The sequence below is a fragment of the Momordica charantia genome (assembly GCF_013281855.1).
Source record: "Momordica charantia cultivar OHB3-1 chromosome 2 unlocalized genomic scaffold, Mcharantia_2.0 BLBB01000002.1, whole genome shotgun sequence".
Lineage (NCBI taxonomy): Eukaryota > Viridiplantae > Streptophyta > Magnoliopsida > Cucurbitales > Cucurbitaceae > Momordica > Momordica charantia.
The window spans coordinates 18,894,936-18,899,230 of record NW_028275160.1 but is presented as its reverse complement, the minus strand read 5'-3'; the positions used below and the strand labels follow the sequence as shown (position 1 = coordinate 18,899,230).

At 35.6% G+C, this 4,295-nt stretch overlaps 1 pseudogene; it reads left to right on the top strand.

Annotated features, from left to right (window-relative positions):
• Positions 1-600: 600 nt before the first annotated feature.
• LOC148212980 (uncharacterized) lies at positions 601-1,545 on the top strand (annotated as a pseudogene).
• The last annotated feature ends 2,750 nt before the right edge of the window (positions 1,546-4,295 follow it).

Sequence of the window (4,295 nt, the reverse complement as noted above, 5' to 3'; positions counted from 1 at the left end):
TTTTCTTCAAGTAAGAAAAACAATAATATTTTTTTCTTCTAAAATTGACTTGGTATCAGAGCCAAGTTAAACCCTAACCCTAACTTTAAACCTAACCCTATTGCTAGCCACCCTACTGTTACCACCTACCGCTGCTGCAGCCATAACCATTGCTTCTCGCTGCCATCTTGCCGTCACCGTCCAAGGGATCGTCGTCGTCGTCGCCGTTCAAGAGATTGGAGTGCCGTCGCCGTCTACAAATCCTTTCGTCGTCGGGATTTCGCAGATTCGTTCGTCGGTGCCGCCTGTGGGAAACTATCAAGGGTTTGCGGATCTTCGTGGGTAAAGAGTTGAAGTTCGTCGCCGAATTTGTCTAGCCCAATCGCCGATTTCCGTCCACAACCATCGCCGATTTTTCATCTTCGCTTCTTGAGGAATTGTTGTGCTGCTAGGGTTTGCTAGGGTTTGGCACTTCTGTTGGTCCAAATTTCTGGTTCAGTCTACAATTTTGGTCCGACCCGGTTTTTTTTTTCGATTCGATTTGGTTCAATTTAACTTTCCTATTGCAGGTTACGTTTCTGTATTTTCTTTCCCTTCTTTTCGTGGTTCAAATCAATAGCCATGACGGGAGAATCTTCAAAGGAAACAGATTGTGACTCTAAGATTTCTAAAACTCGGTTCAATTCCTCCAGTCACCCTATCCAAATTACTAGTATCAGACTTAATGTAGATAATTTTCTTTGTTGGTCTCAAAGTGTTCGGATGTATATTCATGGACAAGGTAAAATTGGCTACCTTACTGGAGATAAAAAAGCACCGGCGGCAGAAGATCCTTTATTTCAGACCTAGGATATTGAAAATTCTATGGTAATGACATGGTTAGTTAACTCTATGGATGAGGAGATCAGTGCTAACTATATGTGTTATTCTTGGGCAGGTGAATTATGGAAAAACGTAAATGAGATGTATTCCGACTTAGAAAATCAATCACGGGCATTTGAATTGACACTAAAACTCAGAGAAATACGACAAGGAATCGATACAGTTACAAAATATTTTAATTCTTTAAAGAGAATTTGGCAAGACTTAGACCTTTTTGATACTCATGAGTGGAAATCTTCGGAGGACTATAAACATCATCAAAAAACTATAGAAAATGATCGTATTTACACCTTCCTTGCCGGTCTAAATGTAGAATTTGATGAAGTCAGAGGCAGAATAATTGGTAGAAAACCACTTCCAAACATTAATGATGTTTTTTCTGAAGTACGACGTGAAGAAAGTCGTAGGAATGTTATGCTCGACAAGAAAACTACAAACAACACTATCGAAGGTTCTGCATTGGTGAATGAGGCAGTTGCTAATAAAGCTTCAAATCATCATAATAAAGGGAATGAGAAATCTCGTGTTTGGTGTGACTATTGTAATAAACCTCGACATACCCATGAAACTTGCTGGAAACTTCATGGAAAACCGACAAATTGGAAGAGTAATAAATCAGGTGAGAAGAGCAGTGGCAACCAGGCATCTAGTTCTTCCAATGCAAATACTGTTGATTCTTACTAGTTTAATAAAGAGCAAATTGATAAACTTCTAAAGATGCTAAAGACTAATTGATCATCTGGTAATCCGAGTGGTTCTTTGGCACAATCAGGTATTTATCCTTGTGCGTTATCTTGTATAAATTCATCCCCATAGATTATAGATTCCAGAGCCTCTGATCATATGATTGGCTCTTCTAAACATTTCCAGTCTTACTCTCCTACATATTGCAATGAAATAATTCGAATAGCAGACGACAGTTTCGCTTCCATTGTAGGAAAATGAACTATTCCATTAACAGAAAATATAACCTTAAAAACTGTCCTTCATGTTCCAAAACTAGCATGCAACCTTTTATCTGTCAGTAAAATCTCTAAAGATTCTAACTGTCGTGTCACTTTCTTTCAAACTCATTGTCTCTTTCAGGATCAAGACTCGGGGAAGACGATTGGACGTGCTAGGATGCTCGATGGTCTCTATTTCTTTGAAGAACTTCCAACTAGTAATAAACAAGCTCTAAATAGCGTCGTTTCTCCTGTTGTTAATGAAAAAATAATGCTTTGGCATCTTAAGCTAGGACATCCTAGTTTTTTCTACTTAAAATTTTTGTTTCCAACCTTATTTAAAGACATTGATTGTTCAAATTTTCAATGTGAGAGTTGCATTTTTGCTAAAAATCATCGTTCTACATACCCTTCTCAACCTTATAAGGCTTCAAAATCTTTTTATTTAATTCATAGTGATGTATGAGGGCCTTCCAAAATTTCAACTTATAGTGGGAAACGATGGTTTGTAACTTTCATAGATGATCACACTCGTTTAACTTGGGTTTATTTAATGACAAAAAAATCTGAAGTGAAAGACCTTTTTATGCATTTTTATAAAATGATTGAAACCCAATTTCAAACCAAAGTAAGTATTTTTCACTCAGATAATGGGACTGAATATTTCAATGATTACTTGGGGGAATTCTTTAAAAGCAACGGCATTTTTCATCAATCTACATGTTGTGACACCCCTCAACAAAATGGCATTGTGGAAACAAAAAATAGACATTTACTAGAAGTTTCTCGTGCCATTATGTTTTCTATGCATGTTCCAAAGTATTTATGGGGAGCTGTTCTCACAGCCGCTAATTTAATAAATCGTATGCCTTATAAAGTTTTAAACTTCAAAACTCCCCTTGATTATCTAAAAGAATTCTTTCCAAATGTTCGTCTTTTCTCTGACCTACCAAAAAAAGTTTTTGGATGTACTACTTATGTTCACATCCCTAATCTTTTTCGATCTAAACTTGATCACCGGGCTATTAAACGCATTTTTGTAGGATATGCCTCGACACAAAAATGTTATAAATTTTTGATCCTACAACAAAGAAAATTTATGTGAGCATGGATGCAACTTTTTGGGAAAATCAACCTTTTTTTTCCAAAAATTCCATTCAGGGGGAGGAATCGAGTTCTGAAGATAATTTTTGGGACATCTCTACTTCTCTCCCAAAAATCTTTTGTCCTGATATTCCTGATTCTTTAGTACCACGTGTGGAAGATTTTCATCCAGGGGGAGAAAAACCACCACAAAATGACCCTACTGATAAAAATCACGAGCTTCAAGTTTATACTAGGAGACGTTTCAATCAAAGAAATGAAGATCAAGGAGTAGACTTGTCACCCCAGTCTACTACCCCGAGGAATGATATTGAAAATCCAGGTAATCAATCTCCTATTCCCGATCAATCATCCATTAAAAAAATCTCACTTGATATATCTGATCTTGATGTTCGTATTGCCCTTAGGAAAGGTGTTCGTACTTGTACTAAATTTCCTATTACAAATTACCTTTCATATAAAAAACTGTCAGATAGTCATAAAGCCTTCACTTCTAAAATAAATAACTTGATTATTCCAAAGAACATACATGAGGCCCTAAATGATTCAAATTGGAAATTAGCAGTTATACAAGAAATAAATGCATTAAAACAGAACTGCACATGGGACATTGTGGATCTGCCTAAAAAAAAGAAAACAATGGGATGCAAATGGGTTTTCACTATAAAATACAATGCTAATGGTAGTATTGAAAGATACAAAGCTGGGTTGGTAGCCAAAGGCTTCACTCAAACTTATGCGATAGATTATCAAGAAACATTTGCCCCTGTTGCTAAGATTAACTTTATTAGAGTTCTTTTATCTATTGCTGTTAATTTAGATTGGTCTCTTCACCAATTAGATGTCAAAAATGTCTTTCTTAATTGAGATCTAGAAGAAGAAGTATTTATGGATTTGCCTCCAGGTTTTGAAATGGATATTGGAGATAACAAAGTATTCAAATTGAAGAAATCTCTGTATGGCCTTAAATAATCTCTTAGAGCATGGTTTGAACGTTTTGAGAAAGTAGTCACTAGCTATGGTTTGCTTCAAATCCAAGCAGATCACACTATATTTTATAAACACAATGAAAATGGCAAAATGGTTGTTTTGATTGTATATGTTGATGACATTATCCTCACAGGCAATGATGAAGATGGATTGAACTCTCTTAAGAAAAAGCTTGCTAGTGAGTTACAAATTAAAGATTTGGGTACTTTAAAATATTTCCTAGGGATGGAATTCGCTAGATCAAAATAAGGGATCTTTGTTAATCAAAGAAAATACATCATTGACTTACTTAAAGAAACAAGTTTACTTGGCTGTAGGATTGCTGAAACTCCTATTGAACCTAATTTGAAGTTATAAATTGCAAAAGATGATGAAGTTTAAGATAAGGAGAAATAT